This window comes from Chiloscyllium punctatum, chromosome 24 (genome assembly GCF_047496795.1).
Source record: "Chiloscyllium punctatum isolate Juve2018m chromosome 24, sChiPun1.3, whole genome shotgun sequence".
Classification (NCBI taxonomy): Eukaryota; Metazoa; Chordata; class Chondrichthyes; order Orectolobiformes; family Hemiscylliidae; genus Chiloscyllium; species Chiloscyllium punctatum.
Window position 1 is genome coordinate 69,498,067 of NC_092762.1, and position 18,715 is coordinate 69,516,781.

The 18,715-nt window shown below is 42.0% G+C and overlaps 1 protein-coding gene across 4 annotated transcripts in view; it reads right to left on the bottom strand.

Moving 5' to 3' along the window:
- Window positions 1-15,385, bottom strand: part of LOC140494674 (casein kinase I) — a 115,079-nt gene extending 99,694 nt beyond the window's left edge. The window contains exon 1 of one of the 4 annotated variants that reach the window (XM_072594124.1): window positions 14,911-15,385. The gene's annotated coding sequence lies outside the window, so the exon portion shown is untranslated. The remainder of the gene's footprint in view (window positions 1-14,910) is intronic. The other 3 variants (XM_072594123.1, XM_072594126.1, XM_072594125.1) reach the window with 3 other exon arrangements.
- Between the last annotated feature and the right edge of the window lie 3,330 nt (window positions 15,386-18,715).

Here is an 18,715-nt window from a genome sequence, read left to right on the forward strand (position 1 = left end):
GAGAGGTAGGCAGGTAGTGGAGGAGTCTTCTGTTGCTATTCTCATTTCAAAGAAGTATGCTGTTTTGGAAAATGTAGGGGGTGATGGATTCTCAGGGGAATGTAGCAAGAAACAGCCAAGTTTCTGGTATCAAGACAGGTTCTAATGCAATGAGAGGTATGTCGGGTCCCAAGAGATTGATTGTGCTAGGGAACTCTCTAGTCTGAGACACAGACAGACAGATGTTTCTGTGGCCAGCAGCGAAAAATCAGAATAGTGTGTTGCTTCCCTGGTACCAGGATCAAGGGTGTCTCAGAGAGGATGCAGAATGTTTTCAAGGGAGCAAGGAACCAGCAGGTCATTGTATACATTGGAATCAATGACATAGTGAAAATAGGAATAGGAGGATAGAGCAGATGAATGCATGGATGAGGAGCTGGTGAACGGGAGACAGATTCACATTTTTGTATTATTGGAACCTCTTCTGGGATAGAAGTGACCTGTACAAGAAGGACGGATCACACCTGAATTGAAAAAGAGAACTAATATACTGCCAGGGAGGTTTAAACTATTAAGGGGGGGGTGGGGAACCCAGGTAGACAGTGAGGAGAGAGATCAGACTGGTACAGTGGAGAAAATAAGCGAGTCAAACACTCCAGGGACAAAGCAGAGAACAAAGGTAGGACTGATAAACTGTATTTATTTCAATGCATGAGGCCTAACAGGGAAGGCAGATGAACTCAGGGCAAGGTTAGGAACATGGTACTGGGATATCATAGCAATTACAGAACAGTGACTCAGGGATGGACAGGACTGGCAACTTAATGTTGCAGGATACAAATGCTTCAGGAAGGAAAAGGGAGGCAAGAGGGGAAGGGGTGGTGACGTTTTTGATAAGGGATAGCATTACAGCTGTACTGAGGGAGGATATTGCCGGAAATTCATCCAAAGAACATATTTGGGTTGAACTGAGAAATAAGAAAGGGATGATCACCTTATTATTAGGATTGTATTATCGACCCCCTTATAGTCAGAGGGAAATTGAGAAACAGATTTGTGAGGAGATCTCTGTTATCTCTAAGAATAATAGGGTAGTTATGATAGGGGATTTTTAACTTTCCCAACATAGACTGGGACTGCCATAGTGTTAAGGGTTTAGATGGAGAGGAATTTGTTAAGTGCATACAAGAAAATTTTCTGATTCAGTATGTGGATGTACCTACTAGAGAAGGTGCAAACCTTGACCTGCTTCGAGAAGCAAGGCGGACAGGTGAGTGAGGTGTCAGTGGGGGAGCACTTTGGGGTCAACGACCATAATTCTATTAGGTTTAAAATAATGATGGAGAAGGGTAGACCAGATCTTAAAGTTGAAGTTCTAAACTGGAGGAAGGCTAATTTTGACAGTATTAGGAAAGAACGTTCAAAAGCTGATTGGGGGCAGATGTTCGCAGATAAAGGGATGGCTGGAAAATGGTAAGCCTTCAGAAATGAGATAACAAGAATCTAGAGAGACAGTATATTTCTGTTAGGGTGAAAGGGAAGGCTGGCAGGTGTAGGTGTAAAGAAATTGAGTGTTTGGTCAAGCAAGAGGAAGCATATGTCAGGTATAGTCAGGATAGATCGAGTGAATCCTCAGAAGAGTATGAAGGAAGTAGGAGTATGCTTAAGAGGGAAATCAGGAGGGCAAAAAAGGGGACACGAGATAGCTTAGGCAAATAGAATTAAGCAGAATCCAAAAGGGTTTTTACAAATACATTAAAGACAAAAAGGGAACTAGGGAGAGATTAGGGCCCCTCAAAGATCAGCAAGGTGGCCTTTGTGTGGAGCCGCAGGAGATGGGGGAAGATAATTAAATGTGTCCATATTACAGAAGAGGAAGTACTGGAAGTCTTGAAAAGCATAAAAATGGACAAATCCCTAGGACCTGATCAGGTGTACCCGAAACTCTGTGGGAAGCTAGAGAAGTGATTGCTGGACCCCTTGCAGAGATATTTCTATCACTGATAGTCACAGATGAGGTGACGGAAGACTGGAGGTTGGCAAACGCAGTATCACTGTTTAAGAAACGTGGTAAGGATAAGCCAGGGAACTATAGACCAGTGAGCCTGACGTCGGTGGTGGGCAACTTGTTGGAGGAAATCCTGAGGGACAGGATGTACATGTATTTGGAAAAGCAAGAACTGATTAGGGATAGTCAACATGGCTTTGTGCGTGGGAAATCATGTCTCACAAACTTGATTGAGTTTTTTGAAGTAGTAACAGAGGATTGATGAAGGCAGAGCAGTGGACATGATCTACATGGACTTCATTAAAGGCGTTCGACAAGGTTCCCCGTGGGAGACTGGTTAGCAAGGTTAGATCTCACTGAATACAGGGAGAACTAGCCAATTGAATACAGAACTGGCTCAAAAGGTAGAAGTCAGAGGGTGGTGGTGGAGGAGGGCTGTTTTTCAGACTGGAGGCCTGTGACCAGTGGAGTGCCACAAGGGTCAGTGGTGTGTCCACTACTTTTTGTCATTTACATAAATGATTTGGATAGGAGCATAAGAGGTATAGTTAGTAAATTTGCAGATAACACCAAAATTGGAGGTGTAGTGGACAGCGAAGGTTGCCTTGGATTACAACAGGATCTTGATCAGATTGGCCAATGGGCTGAGAAGTGGCAGATGGAGTTTAATTCAGATAAATGCGAGGTGCTGCATTTTGGGAAAGCAAATCTTAGCAGGACTTATACCCTTAATGGTAAGGTCCTAGGGAGTGTTGCTGAACAAAGAGACCTTGGAGTGCAGGTTCATAGCTCCTTGAAAGTGGAGTCGCAGATAGATAGGAAAGCATACCAAACGCCTTTTTCACTATTCTTTATTGGTCAAGAATATTGAGTACAGGACTTGGGAGGTCATGTTGCAGACGTAGAGGACATTGAGAGAAGATGAGATAGGAGACCAGAATTGCACACAATGTGGCCTAACCAAAGACGTTATGAAACTTGAAAGGGTTCAGAAAAGATTTACAAGGATGTTGAAAGGATTGGAGGATTTGAGCAATGGGGAGAGGGTGAATAGGCTGGTGCTGTTTTCCCTAGAGTGTCGAAGGCTTTGGGGTGACCTTATAGAGATTTATAAAATCATGAATGGCATGGATATGATAAATAGGCAAAGTCTTTTCCCTGGGATGGGGGGAGTCCAGAACTAGGGGGCATAGGTTTAGGGGGAGAGGGGAAAGATATGAGAGACCCAAGGGGTAACTTTTTCATGCAGAGGGTGTATGGAATGAGTTGTCAGAGGAAGTGGTGGACGCTAGTACAATGGCAACATTTAGAAGGCCTATGGATGGGTATATGAATAGGAAGGGTTGGGAAGGATATGGGCTGGGTGCTGAAAAGTGGAATCAGGTTAGGTTGGGATGTCTGGTCAGCATGGACGAGTTAGATCAAAGGGTCTATTTCCATGCTGTACATCTTTATGACCTGTGTGCCCATGGTTGATGGCTGCCCATTCGTCATCCTGGCACAGACCCATGGTGGCAGCAAATGACCCACCGCTTATTTTGCAGCCCAACTTGATCTCATTGCCCTCTGGCTTCCTCCCCCACACCCAGATTCTGCCTGCCATTTACCTTATGGTTACTGCTGCAGCGAACCTGTCCCTCCAGGACACTGTCACTGTGTACTCTTCCCATATGATCACAGCCCTTCTGACGACTCACCAGACACAGAGTCTGACACAGGTGCACCTTAGCAAATGAGATAGCCCCTGCTTCACAATCCGCACTTACCTTTCCCCACTGCACAACTACCCAATCCTGATGCTTGCGTTACTCATCCTCCTGAAGAACTCTCCGAACCCCCTCATTCATGCCCAGAACTAAATCACTTCTTGACCAGCTCTCGTCAAGATTTAACCAATGTTCCCCTGGCCACCCCCGATCTTATGTTTTACGTTGACGGCTCTGCTTCGGTTTCTATGGATGGAAGACACCTCTCTGGTTATGCGGTTGCCTCTGACTCAGACTATAGAGTTGGCAGCATCGTGGCCTGCTGTCTCTGCACAGAAAGTGGAACTTTTTGCCATTACGCATGCCTGCATTTTGGCTATGGACAAAGCTGCCAACCGCTATACTGATTCTCGTTATGCCTTCGGTGTAGCCCATTACTTTGGGATCCGGTGGGCTCAGACAGGGTTCCGCATTTCCGCAGGTACACTCATCTCCAACACCGTGTATACTGAAAATCTCCCGTGAGCCATCCTTCTCCCCAAAAAGTTATCAAAATGTGTTGTTCACCTTCACAATGGTAGTGTTGTTATTGATGGAAACACAGGTGCCGATTTGGCAACCAAGCAGGCCGCAGCTTCACAACCCTGGGTAGTAGACATGGGCACATGCTATGCCAGTTTTCCATGCGAAAGGAGGTCCAGACATGTCCACTATTCAGAAAAGGATATGTGGCAGAAATATTGTTGTATACAATCCTCTGTCACGGGTCTCTGGCATACCTCAGCTGGACAAACATGCATTCCAGAGACCCTTCTACTTTTACTTGTTGACAATCTACACATTGACACTCACTTGGGAAAGGAGGGAATGTGTGCACTCTTATTATGAACATGGTGGAGCCCACATCTAAATAAGGCAACTGAACAAAGGGCCAGATATTGCCTTATGTGCCAGAGGCTTAATCCAGGAAAGCCGATTCAATGTACCAAAAGAAGAACTCCAATTACAACTGGCCCTTTCGACACTTTACAACTGGACTTCATAGAATTACGAGTACGATGCTATAAATATTGCCTTGTTATACATTCAGAAAATGGATAGAGGCTTTCCCAACAATCAATAACAAAGGATTTAAAGTGACCCAAATTTTCCTGAAACAAACAACCCCCTCAACGACTATTAGCCAATAATTACCACATTTTATTGAAAAGACAAACCAAGAACTGTGTACCATCCTCAACACTGAGGAACAGTTCCATTGTACATATCATCCTAAGGCAGCAGAAATAGTGGAACATGCAAAAGGAATTCTTAAGGACAAAATTACTCAACTCACTCTAGAAACAGTACCATATGCGCATTACTCCCAAAACCGGTACTGGTCTCACAGCAGCTGCAGTAATATCTGGTCGCCCTGGATGAACTCCATGGGACGGCAACCAGCCCCCACCACCCCAGATTGATCTGCATGTAATTGGAAAGGAAATGCAGCGCTATTTCAAACAACTAACAATGTCTCAAAAGTCTCTCCGCTCAAGTGAAGGAAACCTCTATACCACCCGGATCACAACGGGGGCTGGGAAGGAGTAGAAACTGGGGAGCGGGTCTTAATCGGAGACTGGGAAAGGCAGAAGCTGGGATCCCGCTGGAAAGGACCATTCCAGGTGTTATTCCAAATCTCCACCACAGTGAAGGTTAAAAGGAAAGAATTGCTGGATTCACCTGAGTGACTGTAAACTGTAGATGATGGACCAAGAGGAGGAGGAAAATGACTTCGGACTGACAAAACAAACAAACTTTTATCTGTACCTCTGCACTGCCGACCCTGCTGTTGATACACTGCATGCCTCTACACTTGCCTCCAGTAAGGTGATGGAATGGGGTTTTCAAGGGAGATTAGCATTATGATTAGCTTTGCAGGAATATGTCTACTTCTCTCCAACCAGGGTACTGAAGAGAGGGTCAAGATTTGCAGGCGGGGTAGATGTAACCAGGTCTATCATTTATGCAGGGGAGACATTCTCACTTGTACCAAAACACAAGGGAACCCATTTGGGATATAGAGTGCGAATAAAACTGATGACTGTATTGGACTGCTTGCCCAATCAGATCGCAAGCTGATCCTGGACCAAAGAAATCTGTGGCAACTACCGTGTTGGCATAGGGGTTGCAAGTTTGACTTTAGCTGCAGAAGGGACCCCCTGGAAGGGAGAGAACATCACCTATTGTATGACGAGAAGTGCTATCAGGAGGCCCTGGAAGCTAACCCCTCCCTGTAAAGAACACCCCCTCATCCCCCAACCCTCGTTACAGTGAATGACCGTGTCTTTGCCCTTCCTCAAATCAGAGGAGTAGTTATGGATGAAGGGGTTTTGCCTGAAACTTCGATTTTCCTGCTCCTCGGATGCTGCCTGACCTGCTGTGCTTTTCCAGCACCACAATGATCTAAACTCTGGTTTCCAGCATCTGCAGTCCTCACTTTTGCCGAGGAGTTAAGGAAGCCTCATATCCCATTGGTGTACCACATTTGCTTAGATTAATCATGATTACTCTCTTATTAAGCGCTGTTCAGAAACCCTTTTTACAGACCCGAGCTGCTTTTTCTTCTTCAACGGTACAACCACAAACTTCCTAGAGTAACATTACCCCCATTCCCACCCTACTTCCCAGGACGGTACCCTGTCGGGGGCATTGGGGACCAGCACACAGCTGCCAGAAACATGATGTCTTGGAGGAATTTTGAGCTGCTATAAAGACCTTCCCATCCTTACTGCAAGACAGGCAGCTAGTTTCAGTGCAGTAAGCTTTTTCTCTCTTTGGGCTTCTGGGACTAGCATGGCCACCCACAACCTTAACTACCTCGCACGCGGACTTACGTTGGGCAACGCTACCCGAAGGGCACTGAAGGTCATCACTCAGAACCTGAACCAACTCAGACTTTTCTCCATGCAAAAATCGCTATGCATTTGATACTTCCATACCTGCCTAGGTAGCATTTGCCCTAAAATACAGGACAAATGCATCATGGGCCTGAACGCTGTCACCACTAATGTCACTCGCTATGTCCAAAAAAAGATGAACAATTAGGGTCTATCAAGGAAAGTGAAGGATGGGCCGTTGGGAGGGACTGGGGGTTCGGAGGGTGGAAGGACTGGTTGATTAACATGGCTATTCATGTTGGGATAATTATAACAGGAACTTTCCTGAGAATAGCTGTTCTGAAATGCATCTTACATAAAATGATAGACTCCATGCAGGGAATATTTCCAACAGGATGGGCTTTGGTGACCCAATACCCAGCTATTGAGGATTTAAATGAATTCAGCACTGAGGTCGGCTCCTGTGCCATTGGTCATCACGAAATGATAAAAGGGACCGATAATGTGTATAGGGTATAAACAGGCAGGGAAAGAGCTAAGTTAGGAGTTTTCTGAAACTAGAGATTCAGCTGAGCATGACTCAGATCAGGTAAGAACTTACAGTTAACAATGGAGTGCTGGAGGCAAGGTTAGTGGGTTAACAAGACGAGGGAGCATTCAGTTTGTAACATCAGTTAACAAGATGAAAAGTATTCATTATGTGAAGTCAGTTATTCATTGGGTAACAGCAGTCAGATTAATCTTTCCTTTTGATATTGGTTGATTGTAACGATCACCCAATTAATATGTATGTTACCTCATCTGGAGGCTCCTCCCTGTAAAATGATGATATAGTTCATTGAGAAACTGCTGTTCCAGAGAAGACCGTGAACTCATGTCTCTGCGTATGGGCAATTGCACTCTCCCTCTCTGTGGCCTGGAATAAAAGGTAAAACAACTGTGTCTCTTGAGCATTTTGCTTCGACTGAAGGGGGAAAAGGACGACAATATGATTTAACCTGTGGGTCATGAAACTGCAGGTAAAGGGAAAGGTTGAGAGTCAAAGTAGGCAACCTTAGCTGGTGTAGAAATTGAACCCATTGTATTATAATGTTTCTGCATCACAAACTAACCATCCAAGTTGACAAGGTGTTAAAAATGACCATCTGGCTTACTTTGTTTTTAATCTTCTATTCCTCCATTTTTAAACCAAAGCAATCATGCTATAAATTAATCAGTGGCTAGTTCACAATTGTACAAATCACATTTCAGGAAAGGTGCAAAAGGTTCTTGTGGTACAGTGGTAACACCCATTCTTCAGAACTAGGATGGGAGTCCAGAAGGGGAGTCATAACATCTCTGGACAAGCTGATTAGAAAATATCATTCAGGAAAAGTGCAAAGGGTTCTTCTCGGGTAGTGGTAGCATCCCCACCTTTGGACCAAGGGTTCCAGACTCCAGTCCCACTGACTCCAGAGGTGTAAAAACATCTCCGAACAGACTGATTTAAAAAAAATGCTTCAGGGTGGTGCAAAGCTCTTCATAATGGTCTGAAAGAGGTTTACCAGTATATTACCACAGATGAAAGACTTTAGTAATTAGGAGATTACGGAAACATCAAGATTGATCTCCTTAGAATTACAAGATTAAGAAATCCTCAACACACTCCTCTAAAGTGGAGTGGCCTAGACAACATGTGCTAGGCAGGAGTGGAGGCTGAATGGTCACCATCTCCAACATAGCCCCACAGCATCTCCTGGCAGACAATGTTATCCATTCTGAGGTTCTGGAATGTACTCAGTATGCACATTGGCAAGGCAATGATACTGGCGCTGGCTCACCCACATTCACAAATTGGATGGATGCTGGTTGTATATCTTCTGTAAGATGAGCTGGCCAATGTTCCAAGGAAGTGCACACATTAAAGGGAATGGTAATTGCATCTCAAATAAAAATTAAGTTAAAAAGGCCCCAAATTAAAGAGACCCAAAATAACTAATACTATTCATTTGCTTTAGAATACAATGGATACTTCTGACTTTCTTTATATGTTGTAGCTATTAGAAAATGACTGACATGGTGCATATTGATCTTTGCATAGACAGTAAATCGTGTTGCAAAAAAATAAAAAAAATGGCAATTTTTGTACTGAACAGAACCAGTACAGATGAAAAGTGTTTTCTTCAGGAAGTCTTTTTTTCTCTGCAGAAGCTTGTGGTACACTCCTATGCGTGTAATGAGCTGGTAATAAGGAAACACAAAGCACTTTATTCTTACAATATTTTCAGTGGTGCACAAGGCAAACTTTCAGAATTAATAATTCTGATACAATTTATTTGAAAGTATAAATTTCCATATGAGATTTCAAATTTATATTTCTCCCAAATTTATCCTCATTGCATTTTCAAAATGCCAGTGTTCCTGAATGCACTTGTGTACTTAGCCTTTTACATAATACTCCAGCTTTCTCCTGATTTCTACCTAAAGCGACTATGAATTGATAAGTATGAATTCACGTGTGCAAGTTTTATTCAGGCGCCAACGAACTTGACAATTCAGTGACAGCTACATTAATCCAAGTGGACATCCTAAACAGCATAAGCACCTTCCGAGAATTTCAGCAAACAGAAGCTAGATTCGAAAGTGAATTTTTCCTGCCAACTTCAGTGTTATAGGACATTTTTGGTATCCTACTACTGTTTGGCCGAGATTAGCAGATTTCCACAGACCCGGAGTTTAACCAAGGATGTTTTGACTGTAAGTGATTCGAGGTCATACCCAAAAATATATACTCACCATATCAATGGGCACAGGAAATATTCCCAAACTGTTCTTGGAAACTTATTCCACCAAGTAGACACATGTCTGTTTAAATATTGAAGAATTACACATAAAGAAAATACATCCACAAGTGGCAATGCGCATTCCACTAAATGACCATGGTTCCTTTGACAGTACCTTTCAAACTGGTTACCTCTACCACCTAGAATGACACGCTCAACAGATGCTTGGGTACAGTACTACATGTAAGTTTGTCTCCAAGTCTCACATCATCCTGACTTGGAAATCTATTACCATTTCTTTACTGGGTCAAAAGATTGGGATTCCCTCCACGATCAGCACTACATGGACTATAGTTATCCAAGGTAGCTCATACTTGCCTTCGCCAGCGACAAGTAGAGACAGGCAATGTATTCGAATTTGCCAATGGCATTCATATCTTAACAGCACACGATTTTAAAAAGTGATTTAGAGGCCTTCACTCTTTCAAAATTAAGTGAACATATTTACTCTACTAGAAAGGCAAAAGGAATTAAAGGACTGTGCCCTTTCTGCTCGTTAAAAAACTAACTGAAATTTAATTCTGTATAACTCTCAAATTATACATTCAAAGAAGCAAAATACTGCTTTTTAAAAACAGAACTATTCCAATAACATGCAGCCAATGTTTGAGCTCCCTGAAACTATGAAAAGGGTGCATACAATTACTTTAAGAAAATAGGGGTGCTGTGCCAGTAAAATCAGTCATATATAGAGCAATATAATTAACAAATTAAACATGAAATGCATGCTTTAACACTGAAATTGCTGCAATATGACAGAACTTGATCCTTATTTGAAGGCATGAAGACCTAGTACTGAGAGAATAACAGAAGGCTCAAATCACATGTAAGGCACAGTATAACTCAAGTCTATGTAAAGCAATGCTTTGTGAGCACAAATAACCTGGCATCTTTGGAAACTTATATGGAATCCTTCCAAATGAATCTCATGTGAAATTGGCATGATCCACTTTTTCATATTAAGCCAGATGACTGATGCACACAGCCCTATCCAAAGATATAGCCAGGCATACTGTAGAGTTTATTTTGGGTACATACAAATTATTGCACACAACAATCTCTCAGGTTTGACCTGCACCTTTGACTCCATGCAGAAATTCAAACATTTCAATACATGATTGCATAATATAAACTGTTGGCAGATATAATCAATAGTCCAATTGACACAACATATTTCCAAGTTAGCTTCAGAATTTGTGACCCCAAATTTGAGGTGGTAAAAATGAATTGCCCAACTGTGAACATGTTGCAATTTTGATATTGCAAGAATATCAAATAGATCTGGGAAACACAGCATTGAGTGATAAACTAATAAAACATACCCTACTTGTTTCACTACCCTAAAGTACTCCCCATAATTTAATTCTGCTGTATTATATTATCAAATCAATTTCATATTTGAATACAACCAAATAGTTAATTGATCTCTAACTGAATTCTTTAACAAGGCACAAGAAACTCAGTTAAATGATAATTTTAAACTCTGCACATCAAAAGAATATACCTTAAGTTACAGTCCATCAGCACACAGAACATAAATAAGTTATTGTGTCAGTCTATTTCCTTTTAGGATCAGTGATGTCTTGTCTAAAAGACTAACTATTAACAAATGACTCGTCATGACATTCCTCAGTCTCTATCAGTATTAAGAATTTTTCACTAAAACAAAATTATACTGGTCTAAGGAATACAGGGTTTGCAATAAAGAGGCTAGCTAACCACTTGAATAGAGAAATTTCTGGCAAGATCATGGCTTCTAACAAATGAACTGGCATAACTCGACAGCTGAGTCTTTTTTAAAATAAAATAATAATTAGAATAATTAAGCATTATTGCACAAATACAAAATCCATTTTAAGTGAGCAATCAAAATATTGTTCCCAAAAAGATATGGAGTAACCAATTACTTTAAGTTAAATTTGGAAATGTATTGATTTTGTGTACCAAGTAATTTGCTCCAATCCATGGAGTTGGTTAGCTTAGTGTGAAAACAGCTGTGACGCACAGTAATGTTAACACTGTGGGTTCAATTCCTGCAGTGGCTGAGGTTACCATGAAGGACTCTCCTTCTCAACCTCTCCCCCTGCCCAAAGGATGCTGACTCTCAGGTTAAACTACCTTCAGTTTCTCTCTCTCACAATTGAGAGAGCAGCCCTATGGTCTGGTATGATCATAATAACGTTATCTTTACTCTAATACAGTCACAAGTACAAAACCACACTAGGATTAATTTCACGACTGACAGACCAGTTACAAAAGAAAGGTATATAAAAATTTCTTTAAAAGCACAAAGATTCATGTCACTGGTTGAAAATACCATGAACTATGCTAATATTATAATTTTGCATTCAGGCTACATTTTGGAACAGAAGATACCTCAATATTAAAAATGTGCTCAAAATGCACCAGACTATGCATTTACTATGTAGTAGGATATGTTGAAAAGAGAAGGACAGTCAACATCCAACACTTCCGAAATGCCAGTTAGGTTAAAAGTGATCCAGAAAATGATGAAGAAAATGTTGAGAAAAAGGACAGGCATGAGAGATAATCTCAAAAATAATCAAGCCTTGAAGAGGTAGAACCCTACTTTTAAATCCACACAAAAAGGGCAACTGTTAGCTTCAAAGTCCTGGATACATGAAGTTATTTAGATTCCAACAATCCACTCCAAAAGCCAAACTAAAGATGATGAGATAACATGCACCTTCAATGTACTATGAATATTATTCACAAATGTATGTTGAGTCATTCTGTAGCAAAAAATTGTCAAGTGTAAACAATATTCAAGTACTGTTACACGTTCATCTTTTTGATGGGATATTCAACCAAAATGTTTACCATTGTTTGGATGTATTAGAAACTAAAATAGTGGCCACCATCCCATAAGGCACTAGTGCATTTGCTGAGAAAAATTTCCGAAGGTAAACCACATTTAAACTATGCTGCAACTGAAATTAAATTCACTACAATTCTTCAAATATCATTTTGCAAATGGAGATGCAATGTTTTTCCCCCATCCCCCCCGAAAGAAGCAGCACATGCAACTATGAAATATACTGAGTGATACATTTGGTGATATTCTCCATCCCTCTTCCCTCCTACTCCTTTTCATTTACATTCATAATAGGATCAATCAGCATCAACTATATGTCCTTACAGCTATAGCATTTAAAAGTGCTTTCCAGTATACAGTGCCAGCAAACCTCTATAATTCAAAAATATGCATTAACCTTAATGCAATTTGAGTGAATTTAGATAAAATTTAAAGAAAGGTGGGAGTCAAGCATTGCAATTATCTAGAAAACCTCTACTTTCTGATAGCATGGTTTGGGCATAATTTGATTTACGTTCTTACATTTGAGGTTTCTAAAATTGTTGTGTTTTGAGACTATCTTAAGTTTAAGGTAAAATGAAACAGATCATAAGATATGTTCTGAAATCATTTGATAGCAATCAGTTTAACTGGGAGAGATTAAGGGGATTCTTCATTGTTGCACCTTCCCAGTAAAATAACGTGTTTAAGAAAAATTCTGTTGGGAGGTTATGACACACTTTTGGAGCAGGTAGGACTTGGAGATAATGGTAGCAGCCTGTGTTCTGAAAGTTGATCGAGAGGATCTTCATTCCAGACAAGTATGAGCAAATTAAGTTGTCAAGAGATATACATTACACCGTACATTTGTTTTGAAAAGGGATGATCTTATAGAGGTCTCTAAAATTGAGAGGGGCATAGGTAGATAGCCAACAGCTTTTCCCTATTGGAATGGGAGTCTAAAATGAGATGGCATAGATTTAAGATGAAAGGAGAAAGATACAAATATACCCAAAGGGTATATTTCACACAGAGAGTAGCAAGGATTTGGAACAGGCTGCCAGAGATAGTGATAGAGGTAAGTAAAATTTTGTCACTTAAGAAACATTTAGACAGGTACATAGATATGGACCAAAGGCACGCAACTGGGACTAATTTAAGTGAAAAATTGGGTCAAAGACCTATTTCCATGCTGTGAACCTCTATGACAAAAACGTAAAAAAGTGTTAGGAACAGCTAATCAGCATTTCTAACTTGATTATTCCTGAAAATTCTCAACACAGGTATTCTACCAGGAGAGGGAAACCAGTCACAGACAGAAAGATGTTGTGGTCCACCATTTAGTAATGTATGTGAAAGCTCATCCTGAAATTAGAGACTGAATTCATGAGGAGTTCAAACAAAACTTGAAGAGTTACCTAGCTAGATGAGGAACCTCTAAGGGAAAATCTCATGATGAAAGATAGTTGAGCTGAAAAGGCTCCCAGATGAAGGAAAAGTTCAGAAATAAATACTAACTTGTACTGGCTCCAGAAGATATGAATGCCGACTTAAAGTTCAATATAACATAGGTGTCCAGTGTGGTTTTGACTATACAAAAGCAAAAAGGACAATGTCCTAAATAAAAAAATTGTGTTTACACAAAGATTTTTTAATCATTTGTTACAGTAAAAGCCTTAAAACATAAAATCTTGTTGGTATTTCAACTATTAACTAAAAGATCAAATGTCTTTCTAAAGTTATTGTTTGCTCTGGAAGTAGCAATTCAGAATTGCTGTCAACAATGCATTGACCAGTAACTTTGACTCTAAAGTGTACTTCATACTTTAAACCAACTGTCTTTAGAAGGGAGACCAAAGATGACATTAGTTATTGAGCCATTTTGACACATGACAGCATTGTACCAAGGGGAAATCGATAATTAGCCATTGTCCACGAGCAACAATTGATATTTCTACGTGTTGCAGTGGTCTTGCTTTGTTTTTGATTAGGGAAGTAGCAAAGGATGTTATAGAAAATAGTAACAAATACAGCCAAATATGAGAAGTGCTACAAGGTTGAGTAACAAATGCAATGCCTTATAAAGGTATTGTTCCATCCATGGCATCATCTATTAATGCTAACCATTTAAAGAAAGTTAGTAAAAGACAGTAAACGTTTAGTAGATACAGACAATTTAGTCCCTTTAACTGGATCGAACATAGAATTCATTCATCTGGTGGTTCCGTGGTAATGTTACGTACAACCTCACCCAACAAACACAGCCACCACCCAAAACAGTACTCAACTTGGTACAATTCAATGTGCAAATATACACACACACAAACGCATATGCACCATCGATGGCCTGGACTTGCGAAATCGATTAAAAATTCTATTTACAAATAGAAGAGAAAGAGTCCCTTACAGTGTTTTAAAGTGTTGCTTCTACCATGGACGTCGGTGTTTCTAGTCACATCCAAAGCAACAAACTGAAAGCTTTTCTAAAGCGGGGTGGAGGGACAGCGCCGGAGGCAGAGGGAACAGGATTTAGTTAATTTAAAAGCGGCAGAGTCCATGGAGGCCTAGCCATACACAACCGAGCCTAACCCTAAGTGATTCTTAGGACAAAAATACACAAATCCCCGGAGAGCCACATCGAAAAAAAAACCAGCCTCTCTCTTTTACTGCTCTGCTTTCAGAGATGAGAAACACTTTGTACCTTTTTTTCTAGGCAAGGGTTGCAGCAGCTTCTTCCCTCATTTCTGTCTCCCTCTCTTGCTGTTTTTTTTATATCACCGCTGGGATTTTTTTTTAAACCTATTTCCAATCCAGCACCAGGGCAACTCCTTTGTGCATGCGCATTACCCGCCGGCCGCCAGCTTCCACCGAACTTGCGGGCTCCGGCGGGATCCTCCACGCGGATTGGTCCATCCTCAGAGATCACCCGCCTCTTTGGAGCGTTGCTAGGGGCGACCGCGACTCCTATTGGCTCTCCGCCCCGTCCATCAGGCCTTTCTACCTCCTCGAGTTTGGCTGAGAGGGCAGGAGGAAAGTTGAGGCGAAAGTAGTTTCCAGGTGGAGGTCTCGCCGTTAGCGCCGTCTTGACAAGAAGTGGATAAGGTCGTTGGTGTTCGTTTGGAGAGGGGGGGGGAAAAAAAAATAGGGCTTCGGGCCTTTTTCGAACAGTATTACGGCGGGACACGTTTTAAGCGACAAAAAAAATACTAAAAATGTCGCGGAAAAGCACGCAGACAAGGCAGCCTCTGACGTCAGATCTTCTCATGGTGTCTGTCCCGTTTTAATTTCCGGCTGAGTTTTTCAGACGAAACTCGTGTTTTTCACTGAAACCATTACTTCCTGGAAGGGGGGGGCGGAGTTTAGTTTCTTAAGCCAGACGTTTCACTTAACTCCTGGCCATGATTTTATTTTTATTTTCCAGCTTTCAACTGCTCGTCTAGTGGCGCTAGCCCCACGTTGCTCTCCCTCGAGCAGTCCCACAGCCATGTTTGAAAGAGGCAGCAGTCTGAGGAGGTCATCAACAATGCGGCTGCAGCGTGAGAGAATATGCAACATGGTGACTTTAATGCTGGTTATATCTAGGAAGATGCAGCAATGAGTTTTTAAAAAATATGTCTGGCTATATTATGATACATCTGGAGTAGGTGGGACTTGGAGATAATGACAGCAGCCTGTGTTCAGAGTAGGTAGAGGCAGTTTTAAGTCCCAAGCAAAGTACTGAATGGATCAGGTTGTAAACAAATGCGAATTACTTATTTTGAAGATGACTTTTCATAATAGTAGTGACAGGGCGCACGGGGGGGGGGGGGGGAGAGAAGAGTGGGAAAGAGGTGAGGCTGCAGAATGATTTGGACCGGATAGGAGAGTGGGCGAAGAAGTCGCAGATGGAATACAACCTGGGAAAGTGTAAGGTCACGCACTTTAGTAGGAATGGATGAATGGATTATTTTCTAAAGGGGGAGAAAATTCATAAGTCTGAAGTGCAAAGAGACTTGGGAGTTCTAGTCCAAGATTCTCAAGGTAAATAGGTTGAGTTAGTAGTTAGGAAGGCAAATGCAATGATGGTATTTTGAGAGGACTTGAATATAAAAGCAGAGATGTACTTCTGAGACTCCAATCAGACTACATTTGCAGTACTGTGTGCAGTTTTGGGCCCCATACCTCAGGACGGATATACTGGCCCTGGAGTGGGTTCAGAGGAAGTTCACAACAATGGTCTCAGGAATGAAAAACTCAACACAGGCGTTTTAGGATTCTGGGTTTATACTCCATGGAGTTTAGAAGGAGAAGGGGGTTGATCTAATAAAAACACACAGAATGGCCTGCACAAGGCAGATGTCTCTATTGGTAGGAAAGGCTAGGCCCGAGGGCATAGCCTTAGAGAAAAGGGAATACCTTTTAGAACAGAGAGAAGGAGAAACTTCTTCAACCAGAATGGTGAATCTATGGAATTCATTGCCACAGAAGATTGTGGAGGCTAGGTCATAGAGTATATTTGAAGACTGAGATAGATAGGTTCTCATTTCAAGGGGTAAAAACGTGTTGCTGGAAAAGCGCAGCAGGTCAGGCAGCATCCAAGGAGCAGGAGAATCGACATTTCGGGCATGAGCCCTTCTTCAGGAATGAGGAAAGGGTGTCTAAGCAGGCTAAGCTAAAAGGTAGGGAGGAGGGACTTGGGGGAGGGGGCTGAGTTCGAGGGTTGGGACTGAGACAAGGTGGGGAGAGGGGAAACTCAGTCCCAACCCTTGAACTCAGCACCACCTTCCTAACCCGCAATCTTCTTCCTGACCTTTCCGCCCCCACCCCCACTCCGGCCTATCACCTTCACCTTAACCTCCTTCCACCTATTGCATTTCCAACGCCCCCTCCTCCCTACCTTTTATCTTAGCCTGCTAGACACACTTTCCTCATTCCTGAAGGGTTCATGCCCAAAACATCAATTCTCCTGCTCCTTGGATGCTGTCTGACGTGCTGTGCTTTTCCAGCAACACATTTTCAGCTCTGATATCCAGCATCTGCAATCCTCACTTTCTCCTCCCATTTCAAGGGGATCAAGGGTTGGGAGAATGGGGTTGAGAAACTTATCAGCCATGATTGAAGGGCTAATTTCAGCTCCTATGTCATATGGTCTTATATGTTTAAGTCATAGAGTCAGATGCAAAGCATGGAAACAGACCCTTCAGTCCAACCTGTCCATGCCGACCGGATATCCCAACCCAATCTAGTCCCACCTGCCGGCACCTAACCCCATATCCCTCCAAACCCTTTTTATTCATATACCCATCCAAATGCCTGTTAAATGTTGCAATTGTACCAGCCTCCACCACATCCTCTGGCACCTCATTCCATACACGTACCACCCTCTGCGTGAAAAAGTTGCCCCTTAGGTCTCTTTTATATCTTTCACCCTAAACCTATGCCCTCTAGTTCTGGACTCCCCAACCCCAGGGAAAAGACATTGTCTATTTATCCTATCCATGCCCCTCATAATTTTGTAAACCTCTATAAGGTCACCCCTCAGCCTCCGGCAGTACAGAGAAAACAGCTCCAGCCTGTGCAGGCTCTCCCTATAGCTCAAATCCTCCAACCATGGCAACATCCTTGTAAATCTTTTCTGAACCCTTTCAAGTTTCACATTTTTCTGATAGGAAGGAGACCAGAATTGCACGCAATATTCCAACAGTGGCCTAATCAATGTTCTGTACAGCCACAACATGACCACCAACTCCTGTACTCAATACTCTGACCAATGAAGGAAAGCATACCAAAGCTTTCTTCACTATCCTATCTACCTGCGACCCCAATTTCAAGGTGCAGCGAACTTGCACTCCAAGGTCTTTTTGTTCAGCAACACTCCCTAGGACCTTACCATTAAGTGTAGAGGTCCTGCTAAGATTTTCTTTCCCAAAATGCAGCACCTCGCATTTATCTGAATTAAACTCCATCTGCCACTTCTCAGCCCTTTGGCCCATCTGGTCAAGACCATGTTGTAATCTGAGGTAACCCTCTTCGCTGTCGACTACACCTCCAATTTTGGTGTCATTTGCAAACTTTGTAACTGTACCTCTTATGTTCGCATCCAAGTCATTTATGTAAATGACAAAAAGTAGAAGACCCAGCATTGATCCTTGTGGCACTCTACTGGTCACTGGTCACAGGCCTCCAGTCTGAAAAACAACCCTCCACCACCACCCTCTCATTAATGTCTCCACCATTCCTTTTACTAATAGAGTCATAACCACATTTCTTGAAGTCATGATTAATGCTAATTAAGTTTCACCACAAGGTAATAAATAGGAGCAGAATTTAGCTCATCAAGTCTGCTCTGCTATCCAATTATGACTGTTCCTTCACCCCATTCTCCACATAACCCCTGATTCCCATGTTAACCAATAATCTGTTGATCCCAGTCTTAAAATCTCAAATTACTTGGTCTGTCGCCTGCTGTGGCAATTTTCTAGATTCACCATCCTCTGGCTAAACAAATTCCTCATTTCAGTTCGAAA